Source organism: Plecotus auritus (genome assembly GCF_963455305.1).
Source record: "Plecotus auritus genome assembly, chromosome: 1".
In the NCBI taxonomy this organism is placed as follows: Eukaryota; Metazoa; Chordata; class Mammalia; order Chiroptera; family Vespertilionidae; genus Plecotus; species Plecotus auritus.
The window spans coordinates 208858196-208880935 of NC_137770.1; the positions used below are offsets into that span (position 1 = coordinate 208858196).

At 36.8% G+C, this 22740-nt stretch overlaps 1 protein-coding gene across 39 annotated transcripts in view; it reads right to left on the bottom strand.

Annotated features, from left to right (window-relative positions):
- Positions 1 to 22740, bottom strand: part of ADGRL3 (adhesion G protein-coupled receptor L3) — a 798149-nt gene that overhangs the window by 507608 nt on the left and 267801 nt on the right. The window lies entirely within an intron of this gene.

A 22740-nucleotide genomic window follows, 5' to 3' on the forward strand; every position in this document is an offset into this window, starting at 1 on the left:
ATTTAATCTCTACACCTCAAACGAACTGAAGTAAATAATGCAGTATTACTGGAAAAAATAATATAAATATACTATGTTATTTTTATAATAATTAACTAAGTTTGGCACTTACTATGTATAAAATATTTTCCACAAATACAATTGTTATTAACTTTACTATGAAAATTCATTCATTATCATTGCTGTGAGATTGAAATAAAAATAGTTACGTGTATGAGTTTTACTTTCATTTTAGTCCCTGATATTCATTCAGAAATCATTCCACATCACATCATACCTACATTGCTATTCTAAGCATCTTTGTAAGTAACCTATGAAGATCATAGATTTTTGTTAATTAATTATGCTCAAACATAATTAATTCATTCAACAGAGTTTTATAAAGTACCCACAAAGCACTGGACTAGGAAAAAAGAAATAGAATACTGAATAAAACATGCTACCTATTTTCTAAGATCTTATAGCTTAAGATGAACAATCTTGCTTAAAAGGATTAAATACATTTATGGCAGACATTTAAAAAGTCATGTTAGTGAATCAAACTGATATAGCTGCTTCAGCTTATGTATGCACAGATTTATCTTATAGAGCAAAAATATGAAGGGGACATGACACACATTTTGATGATTCTGTCTTTCATGCACCCTTAAAATTGATCAATCTCCAAAATTTATAGGGAACTCATACAACTTAACAAAAGGAAGATAAACGATTCAATCAAAAAATGGGCAAAGGACCTAAATAGACACTTCTTGAAAGAGGACATACAGAAGGCCAACAAATGAAAACATGCTCAAAGTCACTAATCATCCAAGAGACACAAATCAAAATGACAATAAGGTACCATCTCACACCTGTCAGAAAGGCTATCATCAGCAAATCAACAAAGGACAAGTGCTGGTGAGAATGTAGAGAAAAAGGAACCCTCATGCACTACCGGTGGGAATGCAGACTGGTGCAGTCACTGTAGATAACAGTATGGAGTTAAAAATGAAACACCCATTTTACCCAGCAATCCCACTTGTAGGAATATATCCCAAGAAATCAGAAACACCAATCAGAAAGGATATATGCACCCCTATGTTCATAGGAGCACAATTTACAATAGCTAAGATTTGGAAATAGCCTAAGTGCCTATCAGCAGATGAATGGATTAAAAAAGCATGGTACATCTACACAATGGAATACTATGCTATGAAATGAAGGAACTTTTACCATTTGCAACAGCATGGATGGATCTGGAGAGCACTATGCTAAGCTAAATAAGCCAGTTGGACAAAGATAAATATCACATGATCTCACTCAAATATGGAATATAATGAACAACATAAACTGATAAACAAAAATAGATCCAGAGACAAGGTAACACTGAACAGACTGTCCAACCTCAGAGAGAAGGCAGGGGAGGGGAGGGGAGTGTAGAGATCAACCAAAGGACTTGTATGCATGCATATTAGCATAATCAATGGACACAGACACTGGGTTGGTGGGGGCTTCTCTTGGGGGATAGCAGTCACGAGGGGGGTCAATCGGGGAAAAAGGAAACATATGTAATACTTTAAACAATAAAAAAAGATCCATCAATAGAAACTGCATATCTCTCTCTCTCTCTCTCTCTCTCTCTCTCTCTCTTTCATTGTATTCTGATGATTAATATATATCTACACTAATAAAAGAAAAACATGCAAATTGACCTTACCGCCATTATGCCCACAAGCCACGCCCACCAGTCAATCAGGAGCGAGTATGCAAATTAACCCAACCAAGATGGCTGTGGCCACGGAGCAAGCAGGAGGCTTGGGTTGCCTCCTGGCAATGGAGGAAGCCAAGCTTCCCGCCCGCCCTGGCCGGCCCTGGCCTCCACTCAAGGCTACCAAGTTTCAATTATAGGATATAAATAAATCCCAACAAAAATGGTGGCAGCCACAGAGCTGGAGAGAGCAGGAGGCTTGGGTTGTCTCCGGTGATGAAGGAAGCCAACCTTCCCACCCGCCCTGGCCTCTGCTCAAGGCTACAAATTTTCAATTATAGAAGATAAATAAATCCCAGATACAAGGGCCTTTGCTTGGGTCACCAGAGGGCATGGCAGGCCTGCAAACCACCACAGGCCCCTCGCCCAGGCCACCCCACGCCCCAAGGGAATGCCCATCCTGATCCGGGACACCCTTCAGGGCAAATCAGCCGGTCCCCTCCCATGCACCAGGCCTCTATCCTATCTAATAAAAGAGTAATATGCAGATTGACTGTCACTCCAACACACAAGATGGCTGCTCCCATGTGGACACAAGATGGTCGCCACAAGATAGCCAGCAGGGGTGGGCAGTTGGGACGGATCAGGCCTGCAGGGGAGGGCAGTTGTGGGCAATCAGTCCAGCAGGGGAGGGCACTTGGGAGGGACAAGGTCTGCAGAGGAGGGAAGTTGGGGGCAACTGGGCCTACAGGGAAGGGCAGTTGGGGGAGACCCAGGCCTGCAGGGCAGAGTAGTTGGGGGGGACCAGGCCTGCAGGGGAGGGCAGTTAGGGGTGACCAGGCCTGCAGGGGAAGGCAGTTAGGGGCAATCAGGCTGGCAGGGGAGCAGTTAGGCATCAATCAGGCTGGCAGAGGAGTGGTTAGGGCAGCCGTGGGCAAACTACGGCCCGCGGGCCAGATCCGGCTGTTCTATCTGGTTCTCTTGCTCTCCCCTCCACTCCTTTACTTTGAATTTATATTAGTTCACACAAACACTCCATCCATGCTTTTGTTCCGGCCCTCTGGTCCAGTTTAAGAACCCATTGTGGCCCTCGAGTCAAAAAGTTTGCCCACCCCTGAGTTAGGGAGTGATCAGGCTGGCAGGCAGAAGCAGTTAGGGGCAATCAGGAAGGCACGCAGGCGAGCAGTTGGGAGCCAGCAGTCCTGGATTGTGAGAGGGATGTCCGACTGCCCGTTTAGGCCCGATCCCAGTAGGATCGGGCCTAAACGGGCAGTCGGACATCCCTGATTGCCCCTAACTGCCTTCCCCTGCAGGCCTGGTCACCCCTAACTGCCCTCCCCTGCAGGCCTGGTCCCCCCCAACTACTCTGCCCTGCAGGCCTGGGTCTCCCCCAACTGCCCTTCCCTGTAGGCCCAGTTGCCCCCAACTTCCCTCCTCTGCAGACCTTGTCCCTCCCAAGTGCCCTCCCCTGCTGGACTGATTGCCTACTGGGATCGGGCCTAAACAGGCAGTCGGACATCCCTCGAGGGGTCCCAGATTGGAGAGCGTGCAGGCAGTGCTGAGGGACACACATCCCCCTGAATGAATTTCATGCACCGGGCCTCTAGTGTAATATAATTTCATATTTGAGATTTTTTCCTGGGAATGGACATTCAAAATAGAGATAGTTTACTAATGATTGTATTATAATCCTCATTTTGCCAAAATAAATTCCAAAATATTCTGAAGTACTTGCCTTGGTTATAAGGCAAAATTACATGGGTTTATCTGAGTTTTTGGCACTATTATTTACAGCATGATAACTATAACCTTGGGGCAAACTACAGCCCACGGGCCGGATCCGGCCCGTTCGGCTGTTCTATCCGGCCTGCGGAGCCAAAAGAACGGAGGGTTCTCTTGCTCTCCCCTCCGCTCCTTTACTTTTATTAGTTCACACAAACACTCTATCCATGCTTTTGTTCCGGCCCTCCGGTCCAGTTTAAGAACCCATTGTGGCCCTCGAGTCAAAAAGTTTGCCCACCCCTGCCTTAGGGCCTTGTTTTCCTATCATTAATAGGGGAAAGTGTTACTACTTCATCCCTATGGTTGTAAGAACATTAAATGAACTATAACTTGTAACTTTTAGTATATGAAATACATTAAAATATGTATTGTCCAGAAGAGTGTCTGGCATGTAATAAGAGTTTTATGTCTTTCATTAGTTTCAATTTTATCCTTTTAACATGGCTGTGTAAGAAGTAAGATCATTTAGCTAAAGAATATTTCCTGAGTCACTAGTGTATAGATGGGTGCCAAGAATACTACATTTGGACACAACATATACACATTTTATGCTTAATCTCACAAAGACTATAAAACAAAATGAAGCTTATAATAGACAATCTCATAGTATTTTCTTCTTACAAATAGGAAAAGCATTGACAGGAGGAAAATGTGGTTCAGATAAAACAGAAACTGTGGAAAGGAATGATGTGCAACATTTTCATTTCATTTCATTTTAATTTATTCATACTTTGAGTTCCAAAAAACATTCAGAAGTTGTCATAAGTGTATAATTCTTTTCTTAAAATAAATTTTAAAAGAAATTGCTGATTTATTTTTTTCAAAATCATTTTTATATTTCAAGAGGAAGGGAGAGGGAAGAGAGAGATAGAAACATCCATGAGAGAGAATAATTGATTGGCTGCCTACTGGGGATAGAGCCAACAACCTGGACATGTACCCAGGAATTTTTCATTTTGCAGGCCTATGCTCTATCCATTGAGACAAACATGTTAGGGCTCAAAATTAATTTTTGAAAAGAGTCCAGAGGCATGAATGGATGGAAAAGACTGATAGACCTGAGGGGGCGGGGAGCAGAGTAGGAACAGGGAGAGATTAGCCAAAGAACATATATGCATAGCCCATGGACACAGATAATAGTGTGGTGAAGGCCTGGGTTAGGACAGGGGCTGGGTGGAGGGGGTGCAAAGTGGGGGATATGGGGACATGTGTAATAATGTCAAAAATAAATTAAATAAATAAATAAAATAAAAATGAAATTATATTATTTAATATGCATGAGATAATTAATGGATATTTTAAAAATAATACATAAATTGATTGACAGATCAACAAGCAAACCATACACCCCAACCTCAACATTCAGTTATTGTGTGTGTGTTTTTTCTATGACGACTGGGTTTATAAGTGTCAAAAATTGATAACAGTGAATGTGTATATCCACACAGACCCATACCAAAAAAAAATACATAAATAAGAGAAATACATACAGAACTATTTAGCTACTGGAAAAAAAATATGGTTAGCCATTCTGTAAATTGTCTATTATTTCAAAAATATATACTAAATTTCTTCAAAATGCAAATAAAGTAGAAGACATTTTCTCACAACTCACACTATAGTATAAAAAAACATAACACAGGAAATGAAGTTACATAAAGAAGAGAAAATTAACATTTCTTTAGTCACATGAAGAAGAAAATTAGGATTTCCTTAGCTTCTTATGCCAACCAATGTTCTAGAAATTAAACAATTTTCTGATTTAGGTCTCCATAGAAATCTTTATTATATATTTATTTTTAATCTTCATCCAATAATATGTTTTTTATTTATTTTAGAGAAAAGGCTAAGAGAGAGAGAGAGAGAGAGAGAGAGAGAGAGAGAGAGAGATAGAGATAGATGTGAGAGAGAAATATTGATCAGTTGCTTCCCATACATGCCCAGAGCAGGGATCGAAACCTCATCCTGGATATGTGCCCTGGCTGGAAATTAAACCCACTACTTTTCAATGTATGGATGATGCTCAACCAACTGAGCATCAACCCATAGAAATGGCTCCATAGAAATCTTTAAAGCAGATAATACTCTTATGCTTACGGAGGAATAAAATCAGACCTGTTAGCAAGAATTTCAAACCAAATATCTGACTTCAACATCAGTGCTCTTTCCTCTCTCTATAGTAGAAATAAACTAGAAATTGTATCACAGTAATAGGTTTATTAGTTGTACAAAAAAAGGAGACAATGTGGCAAGTTTCCAAAGTAGACTTAGGCCTTGCTTAAATATGTTACTTGATTCTGAAAAGTGGAGAACCTTGACCAGCATAGGAGTAGAGGACAAAAAGGAAGAGAGAGAGAGGAAAAAAAAGAAAGACAGGTTTAGAAAACCTAATTACACATTGTACCCTTTGGAGGTTTAGGAAAAATTATTTCCATAGTGAAATATGATTATTGCTATTGTGAAGTCTGGCTTTAGTGAAAACCAAAATAGTATATTTTATAAGCTATATATTTTCACATTGATAAAGCCATGGGAGACAGTTATTTTATGAAAAGAATAAAAATTATAGATCTATTATTTATAATAATGGTTATTTTAAGATATTGCAGCAAGGCATAAAGGCACTTGTAGTATGATATTTTACATTTGATTTAGGCATAGAAATTTGTTTTCATGATTACTGTGTAAACAGAGGTGGAAAAAGGAATTTGGAGGAGCAGAAGCTATTATTTGAGAAGGGTGACACATTCTCACACTCCAGCCTCACCTCCTGCCTACCTCTCATGCACCACCACAAAATAATGTGCTAATTTGGGAGCATATATAATGAAATTCCATCAATTCAACTATAGGAATTTTAATAGGTAAGTGAAAGACAAGATTGCCCATAATCTACAGAAAGATTGAATACTAACATCAAAAACAAAAATAAGAAAATTTTCTGGAATGATTTTTTCCCCAATTTATGTGTTGTCATTTACTTTATCAAACTAATCAGTATTCATATGAAAGGGATTTTCATTCAACTCACTTCTAAAATATAGCTCTTCAAAAACACACAGAGAAAAACAACCAAGAAAAGGCATTAGAGATCCATTTAGTTACATATGACAAGATAATTACTTGTTAGGGGCAGAAATAGAATAATGGGGACTAGCTATCTTCATAAGAAATAATCATCATGCTCTATGAGATATTAATCATGCTCTGTTAACTGTGGTTGTTATGTTCTGATTAGAGAAAGCACATTCTAACCTGGCTAGAGTTGTATGCTCTGGGAGCTAACCTCAGAATGCAGTCCATTCTCCTGTTTCAAGAACTGCATATCATCATGGAAAGATGAACAACCTTGTCGCTAAAACATTCTGTTTCCAGAGGCAGTGGCCCTTTGGGACCCCAGCACACATGGCCTGTAACCTGTTACCTTTATACCTAGCCTATTTCTCCATGCCTGTAATTCCTACTATCCCATGTAATCTTTGTCCTTCCACTCTCCTAGGCAGCTGGCTTGGAGGAGGAGCAAGAGCAGAATTTCAGGGATGACCTGCTGCTCTCCCATACTGCCAGCATTATTGGAATAAATGCTCATATATGATTCAACTCTGTCTCTGTTTAATTGGCTCAAGTAGTGGTAGGCAACATTGGTTGTCCGGTTTCATACTCATAAAAAAAGACTTACTAAAGATATAAAGCATTTAACAAGTCAATTTCAAAAATAAAAAAAAGAATTTCCATCTCTAGGAAATATGTGTTAGCCTTCTCTATGTACAAAGCTCTGTGCTAACACTACGGGACAAAATGGGGAGAGTGTGGCTATGGTTCTAAAATGTGTTCACCATTTTAAAACAGCTTTCAGTGAAATATGAAAGCAAAAGGTATATTCACCAATAAATTACACTGCTGTGCAAAATGTGCTATGTGTTATGTTGAGGTGTTCTAGAAACACAAAGTAAAAAACTGCCATATTTTCTTTTGTGTATAACAGCAAGGGATTTTAAATCACGCTGACCCGTGGTGCCGGGCAGGCATACCTCTCTAAATCTCAGTTTCTTCAACAATAAGACAGGAAACAATATGCAGCTTGTAGGCTGATTATGAGGATTAGAGATAACATACTTTATTGCCTGGTGTAGAGATTGTCACATGAATGTACATGTCTATCAGTACATGTCTGTCTTTCACCAACTACCTTTGTTTCCTTTATTGCTTTAAAATGAGGGCTAGACCTGAGGTCCCACTCACCCCCTCGCTTACTTGGGAACTAAAACATATAGACACTCTCCCTGAGAATTCCCTGGATGAACAATTCATATTAAATGTGAGATTTTAGAAAGGGTTTTTAGTATGTCACTTTTGTTTAAAATATACTACATTACTTATGCTAATAATTTCCATTAAAAAACAGGTTAATGTTTACAAAATTATTCTCAAAAGATGGCATTTCTAAATCTTATCAAAAGTCATCAGAATATGGCAATTGATTTTAGCGGTTATCCTGAGCAAAGCTTAGAAAGATAAGATTTCTAGTATAGTCCTTGATTGGGACCTTGGAGTTTATATCCTCAAACCAAACTACCTAACTTCACTATTCTTCACAATATTCAAAATTAAAAAGTAAGGTTAATTAAACTATCCTATTTTACATCATTGATATTAAAGATAATTATGAAGCTGTGTGATTTGAATCAAATTCACTAATTAATTTTTTTCCCAAAAAACAAACAATTAAACAAACAAGAAACACACTAAAGACTTAGATTAGAAGTGTTTATAAATATTACATGTTGTTATCTGTATTCTACCAGTGATTTTTGTGTATCTTGAAATTAGAACAATTTTAAATTACATTCATTAACAAATCAGGTATTTATCACAATCTTTCCCACACATTACCTTTTTAGTGATATAAAATTGACACATAGTAACTCATGAAGTACGATATAAGTTGTAAATAGATTTATGTAGTTATTACACTTTATCATTCATCACTACCTTAACAAGTAAAGCAAATATCTGTTATCATGACAGAGAATCTAGGTAATTATGATTTATGTGAACATAGCTCACTACATTTATAAATAAGACTCATCCGGAGTAACCAAAAAGAGCCAAGTATTTCTGAGAAATATTTAACAAGAATGGAAATATATTTTATGTATAGTAATTATGCATGGATGCTTAAATCAGGGGATTTTAATGTTCATTATTCAAATTGAAGATTGCTATATTTCCATGATTTACATGTGCACAGTAATAAGCACATGTACTGCAATGCTTCATTGTCTAGGCCCTGGGAAATGAAGGATGACATATTTTGTCACAAGAATGTCTTTCCAAAGCAGTTCTATATGGAATACTCCTTCTGATCTGAGTGGGAGATCTATAATACATTATCTCTTAGGAAAAAGAAGAAAAATTAGATAACTATAATACAACTTTCTCCCATCCCCATGCTATACTATTTCAAAATATTTGGTGTGATGATCACCAGGTAGAAAAGCAAAATGAGCTTTAGACAAGTTTAGACGGAGTAAAATATATAAATTTTTTAAATGTTAGCTATAACTGACTATGTCTGAAACCCAGAAAAATACCTTTTCTTTAATGTTTTCTTATTGTTTTCTGAAATAATTTGAATTAATTATTTTACATGTGAGGACATTTGAATATACTATGTAAGTATACTATGAAATTAAAAGTAAACTATTACTTTGGGTCCTACTACTGATCATGCCATTTAAAAAATAAACACATTTTCCTTAACATTTTGACTCTAAAAAATAAAGCTTGTTATTTAAATAAGCTTATTAAAGTTTCTTATTACGATAACATTTAAGGTCCTTTCCTTTCAATATTTATGGATTTAAAGCACATTATATTACCTATTGAGTCTACTAGCAGTAAGTAGCTGAATGTTTTAGCAATGAATCCTTTTTTTTAAAAAGTGGAAGATAGATACCTTTAAAGATTCACTATAGAGGGTAAATTCTCAATCATCATGTTTAATATTTTCAAGAAATACTGAATTCAAAACCCACATGTGTTTCTGTGGTACAGTGTCCCAAGAGATCAGTACTTAATACACACAAAATAAACTGGTCTTAGAGGGTATATGAGATACTTATGGCATAATGGAATAGAAGGAAATGGAAGAGGAGGAGAAGAGATAATGTAGGAAATACAAATAATATAAATCCAAATATGATAAAGAAATAGATGAAATGACACAGCTTGGAAGATCTGGAAGACCTTCAAAAAAAGAATGATAATTGTGCTAGAATTTGAAAAGTGAACATGATTCTGCTAACCTGTACTTGAAGGAGGAACATTTTGAGTTAAGGATTTTTATGAAGAAAGGTGAAGAACTGATAAAAAACAGGTCCTATTACAGAAATGCAATAGTTTTGTCAGCTCTACTGAGTAAGTAAGGAACAGCAGATGATCCATTGGGCAGAATAGAAAGGATTTTGAGGGCTATATACAAAGAAATCTGAATTCAAGTGGATTAGTTTCAATCCTTGCAATTTGAAATATTTAAATAATATTTTATAATATTTAAAGACAAAAATGCATAAATATGGAAAAATCAATACAAGTAATGTCTTTTAAGATTTTTATAACCCTCTAAATTTCTCCTAAACACTTGAACAGTTTTTTCTTAATTTAATTTGTGTAAATTATCTTTGGCTTGAAATAAAGAGACTGGGTTAATAGAAGTATTATATTAAATAGAGGTATTAAGTGAACCATTTAATTAATAAACTAAGGATATTTAGCTAGTACCTAATGTGACACCACACACACAAAAAAATAATACAGGCTTTGCATTTTCATAATATGATAGTTTTGTCAGGGTTCCAAACTTGTATAACACTGTTTAACAGCTATTATGCTATTTGAGATCAAATATTGATTCCAGAGAATTATTAACACTTATAGATACAATGGTATTGTTATCCATTTGGCAGTTTATTACTACCAAACAGACTATAATTGGACTACTTATCTGTATAGATACATATTTTATAATATACTCAAGTCAAATACAACCTGGAAGATATTTCATATACACTAAGTACGCATTTGCCCTGTCCTAGAACTGGATGTGGCCATGTTTTGTAAAGTCCTTTATTACTTCACAGATTTTTAAAAATTCTAAACTTTTGTCATTAAGTATTAAACATCAGATAAGTCACATCTATCAGGAGCATCATGAATAGAAGGCATGACATGAACTTTTGAGTGAAAAAAGGTGTTTAATTTCTCCCTATTCAAGCTGTATTCCGTGACCACAGGTACATTAAGTAAATTTTCTATGCTATAATTTTCACATCTGAAATTAATACTTATTCCATAAGGTGGTTATAAGATATACATATGTGTGTGTGTGTGTGTGTGTGTGTATTACATATAAAGCAAAATTAGGCATTAAATAAGTGAGAAAAATCTTTGTTCTCATTTAACGAAGGGTGATTTTTTGAAATATGTTTTTATTGATTTTGAGAGAGAGAGAGAAAGGAAGAGGGATAGAGAGACAGAAACATCATTGAGAGAGGAACATCACTGATTGGCTGCTTCACCCATCCCACTCCAGGGATCAAGCCTTCAACCCAGGCATGTGCCTGGCCCAGGAATCAAACCAGTGACCTCTTGGTTCCTGGGTCAACACTCAACCACTTAGCCACATGGGCTGGGCTAATGAAGGGTTTTATATTCAACAGTAGAGAAATAAATAGTGTATGTATTACAATTGTTAGTGAATGAGACAGAAGAACGTTTGAGAAGCATTAGTGAGCAGCTGGGTGAAAAAGGGGACAGAATCAGAAGGTACATCATAAACACCATGCTTTTAGAGGACTAAATTGTGGTCTACAGGAGAAAATGGAGAGGAAAGAAAAATACCTTAGGCTGATGGTGTTAGTAACAGTATTTGCCAGAGTTCACAGTCACCTATAATTTCAGATGGTGGTTTAAAATATAGATTATTTGAAGAAAGCCAAGACAACAATTTTTCAAGTTGTAGAAATATAAGTTATAGGTTTTGTCGAGGTGGAAGGAATATCAGGACAAAAATAGATGGAAAAAACAGAGGATGGGTACAAAAGGTACAGAAAAATTTTAAATCAAATTGGAACTAGGGAGAGTAGTTCAGGAAGAAAACTATATGTATACTAGAACTTTCACTCAAGCTACATTTTTCCTTCACTCTTTCCCTACTATCTCCTACAAAACTTTCTGAGAGATGAGAACAATAACCTATCTGTATCCAATTAATTTTTTTTAAAGTATTACTCTCAGAAACACTAACAAACAATATTTCTTATTGCTTAATAAAACACATATTCCCTTATACTTTAAACATAATTTGATGCTATGTTAGAAAACAAGTAATCTAGGAAGGTAATTTTAATAAGAAAATTATTTAGAGTAAAAGTCTAATCTCATTGTTTTCTAATAAGTGTCTATTAATGTTTAGGAACAAATTTGGATTTAATGAACATTGCTATTTTTGGCTTTAGGGCGTCATATCATTTAATCATAAAATAGATTGATGTTTCACACAGGATCATTTTCTTATAATGAAGTGTCCTTGAGTTAACCTCTTTCAAGAGATCCCACAAAGCATTGGTTGGAGTTTGTTTTCCATGGGTTTTGAATAAGGTACTATTTGCTGCCACTGATATTTTCAATATGAAATAAAACCTCTGAGTTTGAAGTTAAGCTAAGTATAAATAATTACAACAATGCAACTAGTGTGAAAAACAATTCGATTGCTTAAAATGAGATAATTAAAACTAAAATATGGATCTCATGCACTGTATATGATGTGTAAAATAGATGTGATCCTTTACTTTGGTCTTCAAAAATAAAAATACTCATAAAATGTCAACTTTTATCATCATTATTAACTGTGAGAAATAAGTCTGAATGCACAAAGTTATTATATAAAACTATATTAAAAATGAACAATTACTTTACAATATGTAATTTCTGACAATAATTAAGGACTGATTTCTTTTTTTTAATATATTTTATTGATTTTTTTACAGAGAGGAAAGGAGAAAGATAGAGAGCTAGAAACATTGATGAGAGAGAAACATCGATCAGCTGCCTCCTGCACACCCCTCACTGGGGATATGCCCGCAACCAAGGTACATGCCCTTGACCGGAATCGAACCTGGGACCTTTCAGTCCGCAGGCCGACACTCTTTCCACTGAGCCAAACCAGTTAGGGCAATTAAGGACTGATTTCAATGTTCTTAGGGAAGTAGAAATTAGTAAGGGCAAGCAAGCTACAGTTAAGAAATTCTGAATATAACAAATTTCTACTTCAAAGTAAATAATTTCATTTATAAGAGGAATATATTAATCTATTCAAAATCTACAGAGCACCAGGCAAATAATAGTCCTCCTTATAACAATAGTTAACATTTATTTAGCTTTTACTATATTAGGCAGTGTTATAAGAAGTTCTCACATATTAACTCATTGAATTGATTGTATATATAAACATTATTGCTAAACATATAACAACTCCAAATAAGGGGGCTGTTATCATTTATAACTGACAAATAAAGAAACTAAGGGGCCAAGAGGTTTAAAAAGCTTAGTGAGGTCACATAGCTACAAATCAAGGAGCCCAGACCTGCACCTCAACACTGTAGAGCCCTGGTTGGGGCTTTCATTGATTTGGTTGTACTGCTTCTCATCACTTCCACAGCACACCTACCATACATTCAAACGTGTGGCCTCCCAGAATTCACGTGTTGAATATTAACCCTCAATGTGATGGTATTTGCAGGTGGTGCCTTTGGGATGTGATTAGATTATGAGAACTGAGCCCTCATGAATGGGATTAGTGGCCTTAAAAAAAGAGAGTTTTCTAGCCCCTTCCCACATGTGAAGATAAATCTAGAAGACATCTGTCTGCAACCCAGGAAGTGGGCTCTCACCAGAACCCAGCCACACGGGCAATCAGATCTTGGACTTTCAGTCCCCAGAACTGTGAGAAATATCCTGTTGTTGATTAGATATCCAGAGCATGGTGCTTTTGTAACAACAGTCTGCATGAGGACCAGACTGTATGTAAATGTAAGGAGTTTTTAGCTAGGTGTAATTAGTAGGTTAAATGGAGATGGGGGATAAGGACACATGAAATACCTTAATCAATAAAGAAAAAAAAATTTAAAAAATAAATGGAGATGAAGATCTAGGCCGCAGGGGTCCTCAAACTACATGCGGCCCGCCGAGGACATTTATCCGGCCCGCCGGGTGCCGCTGCCTGTCCTGCTTAGCAACCGACTCGTCCCGGGCCCGCAGTGCGCATAGGAATTTGTTCATAGTTTTTTTTTAAACTATAGTTTGCCCTCCAACGGTCTGAGGGACAGTGAACTGGCCCCCTGTTTAAAAAGTTTGAGGACCCCTGATAGGGTATAGGTATACTCTAAAATATTCAAACAAACTTCAGATTGAGAGAATCATGCCATAAAAAGCAGGCCTTCATTATCTTCTTTCCCTTCTTAATAATCCCTACCTAGATTCAGATATGTGTTTTGTACACCCAAATATATACCAATAACCCTTTTATTCATGCCTGTTTTGGCTGAGTGAGGGGCAAGACCAGAAACTTTATTAGAACAGTTACCAGGACTGATGAACTTGGATGTTCTCAGGAGCCAAGAAAGTGCTTCTTAAATTATATAAAAAGTTGGAAACAACCAAGAAATTAAAAACAAAAACAAAACCTGACATATGAAATTTTTAAAAGACTTCAAAATCTACCTAATTCCAATCAGTGTGACTATTTAATTTTGCTACAAAAAGTTTTTTCCAAAAAGAAATTAAAATTGTTTTGAATGTTATTAAGAAGAAGCAAATATATCTTTGAAGTAGAATTATTTGTGACTTTATCATACTTATTTTAACTTGAAGCATCAAACTGACAAATGAGCAATCAAGCTAGCCTTAAAACTTTCTTTAATACTTGTTTGATTTTTATTACCTCCAGAGGCTTTGTGATTGGGATAGACTAGTACTGTCTATTTATTTATTTTTTCTAACCTTTTTTATAACTGAAATTAACTTAGTACTTCATGATTGACAACCATGACAATATATTATAACTACTATAAGTTTGTGTTATAAGTGAAGTTCCAGGGTTTGATTTAAAACCAACATAATCATATATTCTCCTGTAAAATTCTACAATTTCTAATTATCATTCCAAATAGCACTGCAGTTGAGATTGGTGAAAAAGTTATTTCCATAGCTGGGGCAATTATCCTTAAATGTTAAATTAGATAACCAGAATCTTATCAAGCAACAATATGGTTTTAGGACACTGAACTCAGAATCACCTCATTTCTTCACCTGATTCTTCTGAAAACAATGACCAATACTAAATAACTGACTTAAAAATAAAGCCTAGAACGGAGAAACTATAAGAATTGAGGTAATAATGTCAAACTCATTCTATTTCAATTCGTTTGGGCAGATAAGGAGAAAATACTCATCTACTTATAACTTCTTTGAAGACTTTCCAAATCAAGAGGAATGCAGGGGAAGCTGAATCTCATTATGAGCTAGATGACTATCCCAGGGTTTCACCATGGTTGGTTATCAAGACTGGTCAGTCCCATTCATCTCTTTCATTTTGGCTTTAAACCCCTGACATTCACATTTCTTAACAATGCCAATAGATTTCTTTGTCAAACACAGTTTAAACAAGTATTAATAAGAGATTATTATAAAATAGTGGAAATTTTTTTTAAATGTATAGTAAAGTCTAAAAATAATTCTCTTAGAATCTCCTTATATAAAAAGGATATCTATATACTTTAAATATTTTGTTCTTCATATTATAATAGAAATGTATTGTCTTTTGTGATAAAAGTATTGCAATACAGCGTTGCTGTATTTCATTCCTTGCTGTTAGTGTATCAGTAGAAACCATGCAGGAAAGAAAACACACATGTTTTGAAATTATCTCACCTCAGTAGGGTGCACCTGGATAGGTCTCAAATTAAACATCTTCCTTAATGGCCCATTATGGTGCATCAATGCCTAAAACACCCAAAGGGAGTCAGAGACTATTACTGCCAAGGGAGAGTTTCTAAGATTATAGCATATGATGCAATATTTCTGCTGTAACTTTAGCATGACTGGGAGTTTATTTACATACATATATATGGTTTTACAATCAATAGCTAGAACAATAAGGTTTAGAATAACCTCAACAACAAATTAAAAATATCAGTGAATCAATATATTTTTATACTAATGCTTTGAAAATGAACATTTATAGTTGCTACGAAATTATGAAAATCGTCATTTTGCAAAAATTAACTTTAAAGAAAGCTACTTAGAATCCAAAGTATCTTCTTCACAGAGAAGAAAAAACTAAAGTCAATTTAATCTTTAGAATAAAGTGCGTATAATTTTTTAAAATAATCATCATCATTACCGCTATTCTCTCAGGGGTTTTTAACTGGTGCTAACACACTGAAAACATTCTCATTTTACATGCATTACTTGAATTTGCTATCTCTATATATAAAAGCCTAAGCAACCGTTCGACTGGTAGCTATGATGCCCACAGACAACCATGGGGCAGACACTCAACACACAGGCATGGAAACATGAAACAGACTGATGAATCTCAGAGGGAAGGGGGTAGGGTGGAGGGTGGGAAGACATTAACCAAAGATTTTATATGCATACTAGAGGCCCGGTGCATGGATTCATGCACTGGTGGGGTCCCTTGGCCTGGCCTGTGAGGATTGGGCCAAAACTGGCAGTCCAACATCCCCCAAGGGATCCCAGATTGTGAGAGGGTGCAGGCCAGGCCGAGGAACCCCACCAGTGCACAAATCTGTGCACCAGGCCTCTAGTATTAATATAAAATAAATACAAGATGGAGCTATTGGAATTCCAGCTTTCAGATGAAAGAAGCCTATTTTTACATCAAAAATGTCTCCTTGACTTCTAGAGTTTTAATAGATAGGCAAAATGGCAAACAGAGTAAAGGAAATCAGAAAGAAAATATCATTTTCTTTCATTCATCCTGTTTCTGTTAGTCCTATCAAAGTGCTAATTAAGTGTGAGGATAAATAAGCAAAAGGCTGTGAGGAAAGAAAACATTTGAAAGAAAGAAAGAAAGAAAGAAAGAAAGAAAGAAAGAAAGAAAGAAAGAAAGAAAGAAAGAAAGAAAGAAAGAAAGGAAGGAAGGAAGGAAGGAAGGAAGGAAGGGAGAGAAAGAAAAGAAAGAGAGGGAGGGGGTAGGGAGGAAGGGAGGGAAGGAGGGGAGAAGGAGAAATTTCCAAGAAGTACTTGGAATGAAAAAGGAATCACTAAACTGGTTTGGCTAATGTATTTAATTGCAGAATAATAAAGAATGTATTCAGAGAATAAATATATAAGCCAAGTCCTATTTAGATTCCCATAACTAAATAATTCTATAACAGAACATGCAATACTTACTAATTAATATACTAATTTATTCAGTCAAATTTAATATTTTATATAACCACATATGACAGCATATAAATGTTTATTATACAATTCATTTGTATTTTTATTCAATAAATATTGCAATTCAATTTTTTTATTTTATTTTAGTACCCTAATACAAGAGAATATCTAAGAATACAGAAGTAGAAGCAATCATTTAGTCAATTGATTTTTCTGTGTACCCTCTGTATATTTGGTATATTTTATAATGGTAAAAATGTATCCAGCACTTGTTATTTAAAAAGATACACTAAAAGACTCCTAAAAACATCCATACAAATAAGTCTATATAATTTTTTGCTTTATTTTCTGAGGTAGACAGGTAATTAAGCCCATCAAATATACTAATCAGGACAATTGGAAAAAAAGAAAAAGAAACTCTGGGTAAATGGGAAGAATAATACTTGGAAAAAAAATAGCGTCATTGAAAATGTGGAAGTGTATAAAGAGCTACCCACAGAAAATAAGCCCACACACCTCACCCAACTTACCCTGCATTCTCTGGGTATCCAATCTTTTCAAAAACCAGAAACTTCAATGAAATCATCTCACGGATTTGAGCAAGATAGTATTCTATAGGGTAACTTTTTTTTTTTTTAATTTCCCATTGGGTAATAGGATATGTTATATAATTATCTCCAAGTTATATTTAAATGAATTTAGGCCAAACAGCAACCCATTCTAAATAGAGATCATACAACTGAAATGTATAAGAAAAGAAAACTTGAAAAAGAGAAGTGTAAAAATGGCTGTCTAAAGTACTTATGACAAAGACTATTTAAGATAAATGCCTGTAAGACACTTTTTAAATAAAATTCTATTTTTTCATATTCAAGAAATCAAATATTGCTTAATTGCTCCTATTTCTTTAAAGACACCACTGTTTTGACCCCCACAAAAAAGTTCCCCTACCTTTGGTAAAAAAATATCTTTGAGTCATGTAGTTTAAAAATTACATAGATGCTTCAGTACATAAATCAATCCTTTCTCAGCAGAATGGTAATTCACAGGGACAATTCAGGAGCACACAGGTTCTAAAGTAACCAAAATTCCCTACCTGTACAAAAAGATATATTTTGTAATTGTTTACCACTTGGCTCTAGTTAGAAGTAAAGTAAGGAAACACAGGCCAACTGTAATGGAAAATCCATCAGAAAAACCCAAGCTGGCAGATTATTATACATATGCTATCAGGATATTATTTAACTAGCACTTTATTTACATTTTCTCATAATTTATTTCACAGTGATGGCACATAAACAGTAAAACTAGATAATTCCCCACTATAAAAAATGTAAAAACATCTTTAGGTTATTTTTATTATTTAATACCTGTATTTGTATCAATTTTTGGAGAGTTGAGAAATTTCATGAGTTAATAATTAAAAACTTTCTTTTACCTGTTTTAGAATCAACACTTATCTATGTTTTTTGATTTTGCTTTACTAGCAACTCTGCAATTACTGAATAAGATATAACTGAATGAAACCTAAAGATTATTTCCTCCTTGCATTTTAGAGACTGGTTTGTTTTTAAATGGTTTTAAAATATAAGGTGTTCCCAAAATTTCTCAACACAATTACATTAGAAAGAAAATACAGTCTCGCTTTTATGAAGATTTAATATACCAACGAATTGTTTTTAATGCTATGCATGAAATGACGCAATTTAAATACAAAGTGTATATCCTTTACTTTGTATTTTCTAAAAATGTTAAAATAAAGGGAAAATAATTAATTTTCTTTGTGAAAGTAAGATTAGTCAACTAAAATAGTGGCCTTTTGATAATGATTCCTTCTTTCTTGTTCCTCTATAATATGACTTATTTTCTTCTTACCTTTAATGAAAATATATATTCTAATATGTGGTTTAAAATAAGACACAGTGCCCAGACAGCATGGCTCAGTGGTTGAGTGTCAACTAAGAACCAGGAAGTAATGGCTTGATTCCAGGTCATGGTACATGCCCAGGTTTCGGGATCAATCCCCTGTGTGTGGCCTGCAGGAGGCAGCTGATCAATGATTCTATCTCATCATTGATGTTTCTATCTCTCTCTCTCTCTCCCTTCCTCTTTGAAATCAATAAAAATGTATTTAAAAAAAATAAAAAAAAACACAAACATCTTATCTCAAACTTCTGCATGGTCTGGATAAAGAACCTTATCTATACTGATAAAAGGGTAATATACTAATTAGACCAGGAAACTGAACATCTTCCTACTGTCCGACTTCCTTCCGGACAAAGCCACAGAGGTGGGGGCCCAGGCAGAAGTGGTTAGGGGAGATCAGGCCAGCAGAGGAGGGAAGCTGGGGGCCATCAGGCCGGCTGGGGAGGGCAGATGGGGGCCATCAGGCCAGCAGGGGAGCGGTTAGGCGGCAATCAAGCTGGTAGGCAGGCAAGTGGTTAGGAGCCAGGGGTCCTGGATTGCAAGAGGGATGTCTGACTGCTGGTATAGGCCCCATCCCGTAAACCTGCAGTCAGACATCACCCAAGGGGCCCCAGATTAAAGCGGGTGCAGGCCGGGCTGAGGGACCCCCCTCCATGCATGAATTTCATGTACCAGGCCTCTAGTTTAATATATAAATCCTAAACATTCCTAATTTAAAGGTCCCCATGAATTGTATTTAATGTTTTTTTCAAAGCTTGTTATCAGTGTTTTTGATCCTAACACACAGCATCAATTCTGCCCACAGGAAGGATAGGCACATTTGCAGTGGATCTTATTGGTCTTTTAAAATTAAATAATTCGAAGGTTCATCTTCCTCTAGCTCCCTGATTCCTCCTGAGGAGGCTAAAAAAACCCCAAGGCCTACATAATAGCATCATTAATCAGCACATGCTATTTACAGAGCATGATACTACTTTTCTTTCAATTCTTTGCCTTTTCTTGTTATTCTTTTATATGCTCATTTTACAAATAAAACTTTGTGATTACTAGATCATTTTGGATGGAATAAAAAACCTTGAAATCCTTTAATTTGATTAATTCCCATTACTGAGCTTATTATAACATATTAATTAGCTCATTAGCAATTATATAATTTGACTCTTGTTTTCTGAAATGACTGTTCATTACCACAGCCAATATATTATTAGAATGTACATTATATAAATTATATAATTATTATATATAAAATACCAAATTGAATATGATACATGGTTCATCAAGTAAGTCAGTATTTTTCATAGTAATTCACTGTGACTTAAAATTAAGAATTCTGTACACATTAAGGCCTAAAAAAAAACCAAGCCGAAAGTTAGTAAAAGGAAGAAAAATAAGAAGGGTCAAAGCAAATGAAGTAGAGACTGAAAAGACAACAGAAAAGATCACAAATTTTCAAATATTATGTAAACACTATATGGCCATTTACCTTTGACATACATTTTTCTATAGAATTTACACTATATTTTTACCCCTCAAATTTCCTTAATTACCTTAATCACATCCCATGGCATAATAGTAAGCTCAATAAATAGTTTCTGATTTATATTTTCTCCACTTCTCATATTAACTTATAGTAATACATATTTTTAGAAAGGTTCCTAAAAAACAGCTCCCATTGAGAATCATTCCAATCAATCACCAGGGAGGGTGATACTCTATCCTATCTATTAAATGAGTAATATGCAAATTAACCATACCCCCACTATACCCACAACCCACGCCCACAAGCCAATCAGGAGCGAATATGCAAATAAGCCCAACCAAGATGGCTGTGGCCACAGAGAGAGCAGGAGGGAGGCTTGGGTTTCCCCGGCAATGGAGGAAGCTTTCCACCTGCCCTTGCCAGCCCACGCCTCCACTCAATGCTACAAATTTCAATGATAGAAGATAAATAAATCCCAACAAAAATGGAGGCAGCCACGGAGCTAGAGAGAGCAGGAGGCTAGGGTTGCCCGCAGCGATAGAGGAAGCCAAGCTTCTGCAGCCCTGGCCTGCTTTGGCCTCCACTTAAGGCTACAAAGTTTCAATTATAGAAGATAAATAAATCTCAACAGAAATGGCTGCCGCCACAGAGCAAGCAGAAGGCTTGGCTCCACTCCAGGCTACAAAATTTCAATTGTAGAAGATAAATAAATCCCAGATACCAGGGCCTTCGCTTGGGTCGCCGGGGGGCGTGGCTGGCCTGCAAACCACCACAGGCTCCTTGCCCAGGCCACCCCATGCCCCAAGGGAACCCCCACCCTGATCTGGGACACCCTTCAGGGAAAACCAGCTGGCCCCCACCCATGCACTGGGCCTCTATCCTATCCAATCCTATCTAATAAAAGAATAATATGCAAATTGACCGTCACTCCAACACACAAGATGGCTGCCCCCATGTGGACAAAAGATGGCCACCACAGATGGCCAGAAGGGGAGGGCATTTGGGAGGGACCAGGCCTGCAAGGGAGGGCAGTTGGGGGCGACCAGGCTTGCAGGGAAGGGCAGCTGGAAGGGATCAGGCCTGCAGGGGAGGGCAGTTAGTGGCAAACAGGCTGGCAGGGGAGCAGTCAGGCATCAATCAGGCTGGCAGGGAGTGGTTATGGGGTGAACATTTCTTCAAGGGAGGGCAGTTGTGGGCGATCAGGCCAGCAGGGGAGGGCAGTTGGGAGGAACCAGGCCTGCAAGGGAGGGCAGTTGGGGGCGATCAAGCCTGCAGAGGAGGGCATTAGGGATGACCAGGCCAGCAGAGGAGGAAAGTTGGGGGCGACCAGGCCTGCAGGGAAGGGCAGTTGGGGGGGACCCAGGCCTGTAGGCGAGAGCAGTTGGGGGGGGACCAGGCCTGCAGGGGAGGGCAGTTAGGTGTGGCCAGGCCTGTAGGGGAGGGCAGTTAGGGGCAAACAGGCTGGCAGGGGAGCAGTTAGGCATCAATCTGGCTGGCAGGGGAGTGGTTAGGGGTGATCAGGCTGGCAGGCAGAAGCAGTTAGGGGCAATCAGGAAGGCAGGCAGGCGAGCAGTTGGGAGCCAGCAGTCCTGGATTGTGAGAGGGATGTCCGACTGCCCGTTTAGGCTCGATACCGGTAGGATCAGTTGGACATCCCTAGAGGGGTCCCAGATTGGAGACGGTACAGGCTGGGCTGAGGGACACTCCTCGCCCCCCATGCGTGAATTCCGTGCACCAGGCCTCTAGTATTATATAATGTTATAGACTTGAGTAATGTCACATGGTCAAATCGTATTTTCAGGAAAAAACACCATAGGAAGGTACATAGTTAGGTAGGTAGGTAGGTACGTAGGTAATATAACCAAATACTTTTAAAGTATCTGCCCAATCACCTGTGTGTTCCACATATGTAAAGTTTATGTATGTTTAAATATCTTCTCATAGGTCTTTTTTTTTTTACTTTGTAAATTTCCTAGCAAGTGAAGTTGATTTACTAGTATATTCAGGGAGTAGTTACTTAGGACTGTCAATTTTCTTCTAATAGAAAGCAAAACGTAGATCTCTGTGTGAGTCTGGTTCAAAAAAAGAAAGATTGGGAGTCAAGATGTTAAAGAGGCATCTCCTTGACAATTTTGTCTAGAGTTTATCTGCTAATAATATATTTTTAAAAGGAAGGAAAAATATTTTTCGGTTCAGTGTTTCAGTTCAGTTATCAATTCAGCTGAAGTATATCTTCAGACTTCTCCAAGTCAAACCACAAAAATATGTTGATTATTTTCCTAGATGGCCTATGCTATAGATAGAAAAGCTTTTTTATAGTATAACTATCTTTTTCTTCACCATGAAAACATGTTACCTAAAATAAAATTTGTTCATTTTTATTTTACATGAA